The sequence below is a fragment of the Dasypus novemcinctus genome, chromosome 14 (genome assembly GCF_030445035.2).
Source record: "Dasypus novemcinctus isolate mDasNov1 chromosome 14, mDasNov1.1.hap2, whole genome shotgun sequence".
In the NCBI taxonomy this organism is placed as follows: domain Eukaryota; kingdom Metazoa; phylum Chordata; class Mammalia; order Cingulata; family Dasypodidae; genus Dasypus; species Dasypus novemcinctus.
In genome coordinates, this window is record NC_080686.1 from 83,583,490 (window position 1) to 83,598,267 (window position 14,778).

Genomic DNA, 14,778 nt, shown 5'->3' on the forward strand with positions numbered 1-14,778 from the left:
TTTAAAGTCACTGCTGATAATACATAGGTTTTCCTCTGCCTATTTGCTGTTTAGCCTCTGTTAGTCATATAGCTTTTTTGTCCCTAACTTCTGTTAAAGCCTATTTTTATATTTATTTGCTTGCTTGTGTTGTACCAGATTGAGTGCTTTATCATTTCTGCCTGATTATATTTTTCATCTGTTTTCCTAAATATATAACAGTTATTAATATATTTGGTTTGATTCCAATGTTGAACTTAACTTCAATAGCGTGTATATATCCTTTTCTATACCACTTTCTTCCCACCCACGATTTTTGTACTTATTACCACTTATATCTTTGTATATTGCATACCCAAAATCATAGATTTATCATTATGTTTTTTAAAAAGATTTATTTTTTAAAAATTTATTAAAAATAAAGCTCGCCGTCTTGCTCGTCTTCTACAGGAAGCTATGGACATGGAACCCATGACCTCCGATGTGCTAGGCAGGAGCTCTATCACTAGAGTCATATCCGCTTCCCATTATCATTACTATATATGCATTTGCATTTTAGCACCTGTAGCAAGTAAGAAGTGGAGTTACATACCAAAAAACACAATAACATAATTCTGACATTTATAATTACCCAAATGATTACCTTTACTGTGGATCTTTATTACTTGATGCTGCTTTGAACCATTGTCTAGTGTCCTTTCATTTCAGTCTGAAGAACTCCTTTTAGCAGTGCTTGCAGGGCAGTTCTAGTGGTGATGTACTCCCTCAGCTTTTGTTTATCTGAGTATGGCTTAATCTCTCTCTCTCATTTTTGAATGGGAGTCCAGCTAAATATTGGCTGGCAGTTGTTTTCCTTAAGCACTTTAACTGTTTCAACCTACTGCTTTCTTGCCTCCATGGTTTCTAATGATAAGCCAGCACTCAATCTTATTGGGACTCACTTGTATGTAACACATTGATCTTCTCTTGCAGCTTTTGGAACTCTTTCCTTGTCGTTGGCATATGATAATGTTAATCAGTATATGACAGAGCATATTTTTTGTCATGTTTATCCTGTTTGGTATTCTCTGAGCTTCTTGAATGTGCATATTCATGTATTTTGCTAACTTTGGGAAATTCTCTGTCATTATCTCTTTGACTATTCCTTCTTTCCCTTTCTCTTTTTCTTCTCATTCTGGGATTCCCATAATGCATATATTGGTATGCTCAATGGTTTCCCATACCTATCTTAGGCTATTTTTGCTTTTAATATTTCTTTTTTTTTTTTCTGTTCCTCAGCCTGACTCATTTAGAGTGTCTTTTCTTCAAGTTCATTGATTCTTCTACCAGTTCCAACTAGCTCTTAAACCCACCCTGGGAGTTTTTCATTTCAGTTACTGTGGTCTTCAACACCAGTAGTTATGCTTGACTTCTTCTAAAAATTTTTGTCTCTTAACTTAGACCTCTTACAGTTCATTCATTATTTTCCTGTTATGTAGTTTTTTATCTGTACTTTCCTTCATCTCCTTAAGTATTTTTCAAATCTTTTTTTTCCCTTTCTTTCTGTCTAGTTCCATCATTGTCTTTTTGGTGCTTCGCTTTGCCATGAGTGGGCCCTGCACCTCTCTGTTCTGAGCAGGGGCCTTGCACCTCACACGCAAGACTGGGATGCCTTTTTCTCTTTTTTTTTTTTAAGATTTTATTTAGAAACCGCTCCCCCCCATTCCCTTCCTCCCACCCTGCTGTTTTTGCTGTCTGTGTTGTCTTCTTTTCTCATTTTCTCTCCAAAAGGTTTCACCGGAACTCGATCCTGGAGACCGCTGCTGGGGACAGGGGTTCCCTATCAGTTGTGCCATCTTAGTTCCTGGTCTCTGCTGTGCCCCACCCTGACTCTCCCCTTGTCTCTCCTTTGATGCATCATCATCTCGCTGTGTGACTCAGCTGCATGGGGCACTGGCTCACCGCACAGGCACTCCCGCAGGTGCTGGCTTGTCACTTTGCGGGCACGCATTCTCATTTTTTTCACCAGGAGATCCCAGGGATCGAGCCCAGGTCCCCCCATATGGTAGGCAGAAGTTCTATCACTTGAGCCACATCTACTTTTCCCTTTTTTTCTTTTTTACCAGGAGGTCCCAGGGACCAAACCTGGGTCCTCCATATGATAAATGGGAGCTCAATTGCTTGAGCCACAACCGCTCCCCTCAAATAATTTTTTAAAAGGCTTTGCTCAGTATGTCCTCATTTTCATCTTCTTTGTTGGTGTTTTCGGTATTTTTTTCCTCTTCCTTTGGATGGACCATCATTTCCTGTTCTGTTTGTTTTGTTCCCTTTTTTCACACTGTACATTTTATATTTTAAAATGTTAACTCTAGGGAAGTAGACCTGGCTCAACTGATAGAGCGTCCATCTACCATTTGGAGGGCCCAGGGTTCGGTACCCAGGACCTCCTGACCCGTGTGGCAAGCCGGCCCATGTGCAGTGCTGCCGTGTGCAAGGAGTGCCATGCCACACAGGGGGGTCCCCGCATAGGTGTGCCTCACACGCAAGGAGTGTCCCCTGCAAGGAAAGCCTCCCATGTGAAAAAAGCACAGCCTGCCCAGGAGTGGCGCCACACACACAGATAGCCGACACAGCAAGATGACACAATGAAAAGAGACTCGGTCCCAATGCTGCCTGACAATGCAAGCGGATGCAGCAAAAACATACAATGAATGGACACAGAGAGAAGACAACAGGGGGGAAAGGGAAATAAATAAATAAAATAAATCTTTAAAAAATTGAAAAATTAAAAATTAAAAAAAGTTAAATGTTAACTCTATGATTTACTCCCTGGGATGTCTGTTCTTTGTTTTGTAACCACCTGGTGATAAGACAGATTTTCTTGAGCATCAGCCATCCCTATCAGGAAGTTCTGCCCAAGACAAATGCACTGTGCAGGGTTTTTCATGTCTTTCTGGGCTTCTGTCTTGTCTTGGGCTTTTGCTTGTTAGTTGTATTGGAGTTCTCTGTCTACAGGAGTTCAGCTGTCCCTTCTCTTTCCCAGGGGACAAACCTCCCTTTCCTGGGTATCTGAAGCCAGCAGGTCTTTGTCCCAGACTGTCTGCTGTAGTTTTTCACTCCTTTCCTTGTCTCATGCTGCTTTTGCCTTGAAGGCCAATTTTGGAAATTGGGTCACTCCAGGGAGGACTTTCCCAATTAGTTTTTCTGAACCAAAATGGGTCTAGGGACTCACAAAGGGGGTACAGACCAGCTCCAAAGTGCTCTGTGGAGGTAGTCAGGAAGGGCACCAAAAACGTCAGGAAGGGCACCAAAAACATATGCAATAGCCACCCAGAGCTGAGCTTTCCTGGCCTGCCCAGCAAATGCTACCCTTCAGCTAAGTTTCCCCAGTAGCCCTAAGGAAGCCTTGTGTCTTTAAATCTCTACCTCCTCTACGTCTGTCTGGAGAGGGTTGAAAAGATAGCTGCCCTCAGAATAAGGAACAAATTCACTAATCAAAAGCCATGATCAGTGACCAGCTGTGCATATGGAGAAAATTTATCTTTCTGTCACTAGTGAGAGTGGGGATAGGTGCTGGTAGCCAAGATGCAGAGAAAGCAACTTACAGTTCTTTACTGTAATTTATCAGTTTCTTTCTCCTGCTCTTCCCTGGATGTTGTACGGTGTTCTTCTGGTGTCTGAAGTTTCAAAATAGTTGTTTCAGCCTGCCTGCTTAATAGTTGTTTTGGTAGAAGGACTGAGTACTGGAGCTCCCTACTCCATCATCTTCTCCAGAAGTCCACCAATACTTCTAAATTTTAAATTTTTTGAGACTTGTTTAATGGTCCAACAGATGGTCTTCCTTGGTGAATGTGCCATTTTGTTATTTGTGTCTTGCTTTACCCCCTTTTCATGGTTTTCTTTTTCCCCTCTCCTTTCCCCTTGTGGATTATTTGAAAATTCTTTTAGAATTTCACTGTAATTTATCTATTTTTTTAAAAGATTTATTTATTTCTCTCCCCTTCTCCCCCCGCCCTAGTTGTCTGTTCTCTGTGTCTATTTGCTGCGTGCTCTTTGTTTGCTTCTGTTGTTGTCAGTGGCACGGGAATCTGTGTTTCTTTTTGTTGTATCATCTTCTTGTGTCAGTTCTCCATGTGTGCGGCACCATTCCTGGGCAGGCTGCACTTTCTTTCGCACTGGGCTGCTCTCCATACGGGGCGCACTCCTTGCGCGTGGGACTCCCCAGCACGGGGACACCCCTGCGTGGCACGGCACTCCTTGCGCACATCAGCACTGCGCATGGGCCAGCTCCACACAGGTCAAGGAGGCCCGGGGTTTGAACCGCAGACCTCCCATGTGGTAGACGGATGCCCTAACAACTGGGCCAAGTCCGCTTCCCTATCTATTTTTTTTTTAGCTCTTCTTCTTTGCATTCTTTTCAGTAGTTTTTCTAGGTATTAAGATCTACATCCTTATCTTTTCATTGTGTACCTGGCATTAATATTGTAGAGTCCTTGCAGTCACATAGATCTTTTTTATGCTGAAGTAGTCATGTGTGTTACAGCTACAGACAGTATTAAAAAATATAATGAATTGCTGGTTAATGTTTAACAACTGGCCCTCAAAAAGAAGGAGGAGGAGGAGGAAGAAGAGGAGGAGGAGGAGGAAAAGGAGGAGGCAAAAGGAGGAGGAGAAGGAGGAAAAGAAGGAGGAGGAGGAGGAGAAGAAGATCTGACTTTTAGTGTTTGAAAATATTCCCATTATGGCTGATTTCAAGCTATCATTGTGACTTCAACAGGTTTGCAAATTTCCTGAAAATTTAACAATTGGTTTCATGAGTCAGCACATGCCTGCTTTAGCACACTATTGATTATAAACCCAACAAAGCTATGTTATTATTATGCTTTAAACAATCCTATTTTAAAGAAATTAAGGGGAAGAGTAATCTATATTTACCTAGATATTTATTATATGTTAAACTTTTCATTTCTTAAGTTCTGAGTTTCCCTCTGTTATCATTTCCCTTCAGCATTTCTTATAGTGCAGATTTTCTGGCAACAAATTCTTTTGGCTCAAAATGTTCTAATTTTACTTATATTCTGAAGGACATATTCATGGAATATAGAATTCTGTTTTGACAGTGTTTTTCTGTCAGCACCTTTAAGATGTCCTTCTACTGTTTCTGACCTCCTTTGTTTCTGATAAGAAGTTCATGTTCTTTCAAATAGTACTCCTCTATTTGTAATCTAGTTTTTCTCTATTTCAAGATTTTTTTTCCCCATCCCATCCCATAAAAACAAAAGCACTTTGGAAGACTCAATAATTTTTCAGAATGTAAATGAATTCTAAAACCAAAAAGCTCAAGAACTATTAATTTCTATAAAGTTGGGGCCTCCTGGAGGAGGTATGGAGATGGTATCTATTGCCTGTTGAATCCTCACCCTGCCACTGACTGGCTGGGTGGCTTTGGGAAATTTTCTTAACTTTTCCTTCCATTGGTTTCCTTTTAAGTAAAATAGAGAAGATGACAATCATCTATCAGCGTCTAAACAGAACACACTCTACGCATTTAAAGGGGGGGGCATTTTAATATAGGGCAGATGGAGAAACCTAGCACACTGCCTCCTAGTCCATTTATGGTTAAATGATTTAACATCTGTAAAGCACATAGCAAGCCCTATATGAGGATTTGTTAAAGAATACAGCGTTTTCTCAAGTTGTTACACTGTGTTGTTTTATTTTACTTGGTTTTGTTTTCACTGGTGATTTGAAATGTTCTGAGCTTCCTTTTGCTCCCAGAGCCTCTCTTGAGAGAAGAGCTCTTCCGATTCTGCTATCCAGCAAAACCCTTCAGTGAGCAGATGTGTTTATATCAAAACAATGATTTCCTAAGTCAGCTGTTGTGATCAATTAAGGGAGAGATGTTTGATAACCTCTTTCATAGATGATCTCATCTCATTTGGGAAGAAAATAATATTTTGATGTCTTGAGCCACCAATGAAAACTATGTGCATATTCTGTCCCTAGAGGCAGGCTGGACCTACTTCTAGGGAAAAAGGGAAAAAGGAAGAGGATGGCAAAGTTGGCACCCTTATTTATAATCTAGGTAAAGAGAAAGATACATACCCAAGAAATAAATAGGAAAATCTACTCCATACAGTGCCTAAAGAGGTAATTAGCATATGCCAAACTATAAAATGATCATATTTGAGGCGTATGACAATGCAAAGGAGTCAGAGCAGGGAGACCTCAGAGAACCATCATGATTTCCCCTTTTTTTTGTTCATGTAGTTAGAAAACACTGACTGATAATCCAAGCCTGTAGGGAGACAGAGCTAACACTATTTATAGCACTTGCAATGCTCTTTCGCCTTTTCTCATTTAATCCTGTGAAGTAGGTGTTGTCATCACGTTCCCATTCTGAGACAGCCGATAGTGGAGAGAGCCAGGCCTCTGTGCAGCTAGGCAACCCGGGGATAATGCCTTCCTCAAGGGGATGTTGCAAGGCTTAAATGAAAGAATCCTGTAAAGCATGTAAAGCGCCTTGCTGGGCTGATAGGGATAGCATGGTGCTTTTGATTGGTCGCTATGGAGAGGCAGCACAATCAAACAGTTATGAGAGTGGCCTGGAGAGGCAGACAGGCTGGGTTCAAATACAGGCTCTTGCCATTTACTCCACTATAGAAGAGCTGAGTGGTCCCCTGTACCTCAGTTTCTTCACCTGCAAAATGGGAAGAAAAATAGTGTCCAATTCACAGTTATTTTGAGAGTAAATATTCAACACATGTAAAACTCTTTGAACACGACAGGCACATAGCAAGTGCTCAGTAAATATTAGCTATTACTATTCCATTTTAAAAATTCTCAACCCCTTCTAATTCAATGCCTCCTTTAAAAATAATATACATTATGTAGTGCCCACTTTATTTTCCTGTAACTCAATTCATAGATAATATAAATTATCTGTGTGCAATAATTTATTAAAAAATCAATATGATGCCCTTACAAGAATATAAAGAAGAATAAGAAAATGGAACTCATATATAATAGAATAATTTGTATTTCAATATTTAAAAGATTATACTAGAAGATCTAATGAGGTGGTAAGATGCTTGTAATGAATAATTTTAGATGAAGAGAATTAAGACTATTTTGAACTGAATATAGTTACAATTTTTTATCTGACATTTAAAAATTTAGCTAAATAATATATATTCCTATAAACACACACCCATAGAATCACTGTGCATATGATACCTAACAAACACAGACTGGAAAAGTTGTGTTATACTCATGGTGCATATACCAAACAATTGGCAAGGCTACTACTGAAGTAATTTTCTGCAATGATGAATATTTTTTGGCAGAGTTCTGAACAGAACTAAGCACAGTGTGCACAATAATTTCATCACCATAAGGAAGTCATTTGGGATTTGGGACAATTCTCTTTTTCTTTGTGAAAAGTCAATGTGACCAATTACACTCCCACCCGGAATTTGCCCCCCCAAAAACCCTTTCCCTGTGAAGATCTATTATCATTTCCTGTCATTGCAAAAAGGGATCACTAGGTGGCAGGATATACCAAAATATTAAGCATTTGATTTTCCCTTACAGTATCAAAAACTACAAGACCCAAGATTAAGACTATAACTTCCTGGGAGGTGAGCAGGGCTGGGATAGGAGGACAAGAGGACCTTAACTTTATTTATAATGCTTTAGTTTCATCATTGCAAAAAAAGAAATTGAATATGACAAAAAACTTGGTAGTTATGAATGATGGGCACATAGAATTTTTTTAAAAAATCTTTACATTTATTTTTGAAGTCCTCTTCTTAAAGGATATGTCAACAGAAATATTTGGATAGGATATTCACAGCCCCCAAAGGCTGCGGTGTACTGAGGCTAGATGCCGGGGACCCTTAGTTCTTTTGTTATGGGTCAAGGCACAGGGCGGCATCCCCTGGTCTCTTTCTTCTCTTCCGCGTTCCTTTTCAGCTTCTTGCTTCCTGTGACTTTCTTTCTCATGTCTGAATTCATTCCCCTTATAAAGGACTCCAGTAATAGGATAAGACTCATCCTGATTGACGTGGGTCACACCTTAACAGAAGTAGCTCATGTAAAGATCCTACTTACAATGGGTTTACATTCACAGGATGGATTAAAATTAAGAACATGTTCTTATGGGGTACATACAGTTTCAAACCACTGCACTCCACCCACTGAACCCCAAAAAGATATGTTCTTTCTATATGCAAAATACATTGATTCCATCACAATATCCCAAAACACTTAAGTCATTTCAGAAACAATGCTTGGTACCAAGTCTCATCAGAATCGGTTATGACTACACACTGATTTTCATCGCAGCATGTATTAGTCTGCCAAAGGGGTGCTGATGCAAAGTACCAGAAATCTGTTGGCTTTTACAAAGGATATTTATTTGGGGAAAAAGCTTACAATCCCAAGGCTTACGTTCTCAAGGTACAATAAGGGGTACTTTGTCACCAAAGTCAGCTACCCTGTGTTGAAGCAGGCTGGCAGACGATCTTTGCCTGGTTTCTCGGGGCTTCCTATATTAGTCTCCAGTATAGAGATAGTTTATTTCCAGGACTTTCAGCTGTTCAGCTGCTCTGTTCTCTTCCGCTGTGAACCAGGTGAATGGCTCATCTCTCCCTAGGGCTGCACGATCAAACATAACAGAGCTCTTTCTCTCTTCTTGAGTGAGTGTTCATTTATATCAGCCCACCAAGGGGGCAGGGACTCAACTTGAGTCACACCCTAATGAAGTGGTTAAATCAAAAGCCCCAAATTTATTTTATCAAGTAAATGTAAACTCTTTGAATTTAATACAATCAAAGTGTATCACACCCAGAGGAATAGATTAGTTTACAAATATAATCTTCTTTTGGGATTCATAAATAATCTCAAACTGCCACATGGCATTATTCACAATTGTCAAAAGATGAAAACAACTCAAGTGTCTATCAACCAATGAACAGATTAACAAAATGTAGTATATATGTGGTATATACATATATGTAGATGGAATATTATGCTGCCGTAATAAGAAATGGAATTGGGATGCATTTGATAACATGGATGAATCTTGACGACATTATGCTAAGTGAAATAAGCCAGACACAAAAGGACAAATATTGCATGGTCTTACTAATATGAATGCAATATCAAGGATAAACACATGGGGAAGCGGATTTGGCTCAACTGATAGAGCATCCGTCTACCATATGGGAGGTCCAGGGTTCAAATCTAGGGTCTCCTGACCCATGTATTGAGCTGGCCCATGTGCAGTGCTGATACGCGCAAGGAGTGCCCTGTCACTCAGGGTTGTCCCCTGCATAGGGGAGCCCCATGTGCAAGGAGTTTGCCCTGCATGGAGAGATGCAGTTTCCCGGTGCCGCCTGACAATGCAAGCAGATGCAGAAGAACACACAGCAAATGGATACAGAGAGTAGACAATTGGGGGGGGGGGGTAGGAGGGAAGGAGAAATAAATAAATAAAATAAATATGAATCTTTAAAAAAAAAAATAGTAACATATGGAAAAAATATGCCAAATGTATGCTATGGACCATAGTTAATGGTAATAGGCTGATGATATTATCTCACAATTTGTAACAGATATTCTACAATGGTGTGATGTGTTGGTGAAGGGTTGTTGTATGAGAATTCTACACCTGTGCATGATTGTCTTTTAAGTTCACAATTTGTGTAATAAAAATATACTTTTAAAAAATTGGTTATGAGTGTGGTCTGTCCTGGGACACAACTCCCCTTTGCCTTGGACCTCTGAAACCTAGAAAACCGTTATCTGCTTCAGATATGCAATAGAGGAACAGGCATAGGATAAACATTCCCATTCTCATAGGGAAAAATTGGAAGGAAAACAAGGGTCACTGGTCCTAAACAATTCTGAAGGGCATTCTCTATTAGATTTCAAGGTCTGGGAGTCATCTAGGGAAAGATGTTTTGTCCTCCAGGCCTGATGAAGCATCTATCCTTTCTAAGTGCTTGTCCAGTGGCTATGCTTTTCTCAAAGACCAGGGTGAAGTCTCCACCCTCTCCAAGTATTACAGCAGTGGCCAAGCTCTCCACAAAAGCTATGGCACAGGCTCTACCCTCTCTGAGTGCTGGGGTGGCAGCACTCTTCCGGAATAACAGGGCAGAACATCTGCTCAGGGCAGACTCACTCTTTGTTTTTTCTCTCTTTTTTTAAAAAATATAGTTCTTTTTTTAAAAGATTTATTTATTTATTTATTTTTCTATGACCCCCCACAGTTGTCTGTTCTCTGTGTCCATTTGCTGCATGTTCTTCTTTGTCTGCTTCTGTTGTTGTCAATGGCACAGGAATCTGTGTCTCTTTTTGTTGCAGCATCTTGTTGTGTCAGCTCTCTCTGTGTGCGGCGCCATTCCCAGGCAGGCTGAACTTTCTTTTGCACTGGGCGGCTCTCCTTACAAGGCGCACTCCCTGTGCATGGGGCTCCCCCCCACGGGGGGCACCCCTGTGTGGCAGGGCACTCCTTGCGTGCATCAGCACTGCACATGGGCCAGTTCCACATGGGTCAAGGAGGCCTGGGGTTTGAACTGCAGACCTCCCATGTGGTAGGTGGACGCCCTATCCATTGGGCCAAGTCCGCTTCCCCAGATTCACTCTTTCTACACACATGGGTGGGCCCAGTCTCTTGGCCTGAGAAGGTGTCTTCTGTCCAGGCTTAGCTTCAGTGGTTCTGCCTCTGAAGTGAGTCTTCCCTTCAATCTGTCCCTTTTCTGTCCCTTTTTGTCTAGGCTGGCAGTGGTTTTGTTTACATAGATTACAGACAAAAACTCATTGGTTTTGAATATAGTTCCTAGGGGTCCAAATCTTCAGACAAAAGAACTTTCCTCAGATCCTTCCTGGATAATTGCATTTCCAATCCTGACTTCCACAGAACTTACTGACTGGCTCCACATTCAGTTAAACCCTCACATGGAGCACTATACTCTGGGAACTTGCTTTCTTGAAACTCAGAATTTTCTCACCCATCAATTTCTGGTTTCTTTGTGCCCAAAGTTCAGTTCTCAGCTGAACTTTTCTCACTTTGCTTTAAGCTGCAAGGAGAAATCAGACTATATTTTCCACACTTAGCTTGGAAATTTCCTCAGCTAAATATCTGAGTACATCACTGTTAAGTTTTGCCTTCATCTGATGTCAGAACACAATTTTGCCAAGTTCTCTGCAACTTTAAGCAAGGATCTCCTTTCCACCAGTTTCCAATAATGCACTCATCATTTCTGTCTAAGCCTCATCAGAAGTACCGTCAGCATCCATAGTCCTACCACCAGTCTCTGCAAAGCAATCGAGGCCTGTGCTATCAAGCACCTCATAATTCTTCCAGCCTCTATCCATTACCCAATTCCAAAGCCATTTCCACATTTTTCCTATTTACAATAACACACCCACTCTTCTGGTACTAAAATCTGTTTTAGTTTCCCAGGTTGTTTAAGGAAACACGATGAAATTGTTTGGCTTAAATAATGGGAATGTATCAACTCATAGTTTTGAGGCTGGGAAAATGTCCAAATCAAGGCATCGTCAAGGCAATGCTTCAACCCTGAAGACTGCAATGTTCTGGAGCTGGCTGCTGGTGATCCTTGGCTCCTCTGTCACATGGTAAGGCACAACGGTAACATCTCCTGGTCTCATCCTTCTCTTCTGTAAGAGCTTCTTTTCAGAGTCCTGTGGCTTTCTCTCTCTCCTGTCTGAAATCATTCTGCTTATAAAGGACTCTCATAATAGGATTAAGACCCATCCTGATTGAGGTGAGACACACCTTAACTGAAGTATCTTCATCAAAATGTCCTACTTATAATGGGTTAACACCGGAATCAATTAAGGAACATGTTTTTCTGAGGTACATAGAGCTTCAAGCCACCACAATTGTATTTTACAAAGGATCAGTGTTTGATGGGTTGAAACACATATACACACAGATAACTTCTTCAGGAAAATTTGAGACGCAATAGCCAAAACACAAAACAGCTCTATAGTATGGAAGAGGTAAGTAGGGTAAGCTGGAAGAGAAGGTTCACATTGAATGAGTTTGTCCAAATGGAGCCAGGAATCAAAATGAAGTCTCTCAGAATTCTCAGGACTTCTCAGAGCTTTGGGCTGGATTAACCACCATGTCAATACATTTCTCTGGATTAACCACCGTGTCAATACATTTCTCTCTTCTGAAGCCATTTTACTTCAAGTCCAGCTGCTCCAGGGCTCATGGTACCCACATTTCCTCAGGAGGAGGTTGATTAATCTTTCCTTAAGCTAGGAATGAGAGTCTGTCTTCAACACAGAGGAAAATGATGTGTCTCAATAAGTCAAAGAAAGATTAAAAGAGCAGCAGCAAACGAGTTCTTCCATTTCCAGTTCACATCAACACAAAAAGGTCGCCTTCTCTTGGTAAAACAAGAAAAATATATCATGCTTTCTACCTTCTGTTGGAATAATATTATCAGGTAGTTTCCTACCTTGAATTTTTTTTCTTTATGCAGAGTTTATGGTGCTTATTATCATAAATTTATACATTTTTGTTACTGAAATAGATTTTAAAAGATGTACATTTGGATATACAATTACGCATATGTTAACTTATGCCAATATACATAGTATACAAATGTCAATTTATGTGGTAAAAAGAAAGTATTTCACAGGATAATATTTTTATTTTTTCAGGTAAAACAGATTGGACTAAAATAAAAACACGACTGGTTTTATAGGAAGAAAAATCAAAAGATAATCACAATAGCATTAGGATTGACAATATGTAGTAGAACTTTTGCATAAAACAAAGTATTGCTTGAACAAAGAATACTTAGAAATGTGTAAAAATTTAAATTTTTTTTCATTTTGCACTTTGAGAAAGCTTAAAAGCATTAAATTAAAGAGATTTAGTAGGGTCAGGTTAGCACTTCTTGCCTCATTTGAAGTCTTATAATTTTTAAAAATTAATTCATTAAAATTATTTTTAAAAATTGCTAATTAAAATCTTTAGAAAAAGTGTTTTGCCTAACAACAAAAATTCATAATGGAAAGCATTCTGGCAAGAATTTCTTCTTTTCTTCTTCCTCCTCCTCCTCCTTATTAAAAACAGTAATGATATTAAAGAGAATAGCTATTGAGCATGTATTAGAATTTTACATAATGTTATGTCATTTAAGTCATACAACCTACCCGAAAAGTAGGAATTATGATTCCTGTTTCAACGACAGGAAACTGAGGCCCAGAGAAGTTAAGTAACTAGCATAAGTTTGCAAAGTTGATAGCAAATACGAGTTCTTTTCCTAATGCACTTTAAAGACCGATTCCTGAGACGCTGGGGTTTTAAAGAGAGAAAGACTTTATATGTTTGCATATGTTTATATATATGTTATAACATATGTTTATATGTTTGCATAAGCAAATGAGCACAGTAGCCCTGTGGCCAAAAACTAATTCCTGGATCTGCAGAAATTCTGATATTTTATAGTATCAGCGTGCTATTAAGTAATTTGGGTGGAGCTGGCAAAGAATTCTTCATTAATAAACCTTAAGGGGCTGAGAAGGATGGGGGTGTGTACCAAACCAGGGCAAGTTACCCGGCTCTGGGATGGGGGTATAAAAAACAAGGGTCAGTTACAAGGTTTTTCATATGGATATTAAATAGAGGAGAGTGGAATGTTTACCATTTCAATAGTAAGGATACACAAGGATAAGCCTAGTTTTGGAATAACTAAAAACAAGGGTCAGGTCAGTTTAGAATTACCATCACAATTAGTAAGCACACCCAAGGGTGAGGCCAAGTCTGGAGTAACCATAAACAGGATGAGACTCTGGCTAGCTTTAGTAATTTCAGGTATTAATTTTTGCCATTGGTAATAGGAAGTCATCTCTAAAATGATTTAGTAATCATATTTTTATTTGTTAATTCTTAACCCTTGGTTACAAAGTTAGTAAATGATATAATCAGGGTAGAAAGTACATGTTTGAGGAAAATGGACATGGCTCAACTGATAGAGTGTCCGTCTACCATATGGAAGGTCCAGGGTTCGACTCTGAGGGCCTCCTGACCTGTGTGGTAAGGTAAGCTGGCCCACGTGCAGTGTTGCTGCCTGCAAGGAGTGCCGTGCCACATGCAAGGGGTGTACCCCACAAAGATGAGCCGCCCCTCATGAAAAAAGTGTAGCCTGCCCAGGAGTGGCACTGCACACACAGAGTACACACACAGAGAGCCCACGCAGCAACTAAAAATAGATGCAGTTTCCCAGTGCTGCCTGATAATGCGAGCAGATGCAGAAGAACACACAGTGAATGGACATAGAGAACAGATAATGGGGGAAGGGGAGAGAAATAAAACAAATCTTTGAAAAAAACCAGAAAGTACATGTTTGAGTGCAAAGTCCATGCAAACTCTTGATATTCTACCTAATAATAATTACAGCATAGAATATATGTGCATCAGGCAGCTGTTAATCTCATTAACTCTGGGATGCCTACTTCCATTAAATAAATTTTAGATTTTGTGCAGAGTGAGGCTCTTAGAATGCCATTCATCTGGAACTACATCTCCTTTGGTCTGTGTTTCCACCATGGTATATTTTAAAAATTAAGAAATTTAGATACTTTCATTTTGTGAAAGAGTTGCCTAATACAGAATCTGTTGTTGGGTACATGAGGAAGTTGGACAGTTTTTCTCTTTCTGGGAGTGTCATTGAACATGGTCTTGGGAATCTGCAGAGCTATGGTTCAAGGCACTGCCTTTCTAGGCAAATAGTTTCATATTCCTATATTTAACCTTTTTCTCATTTGTAA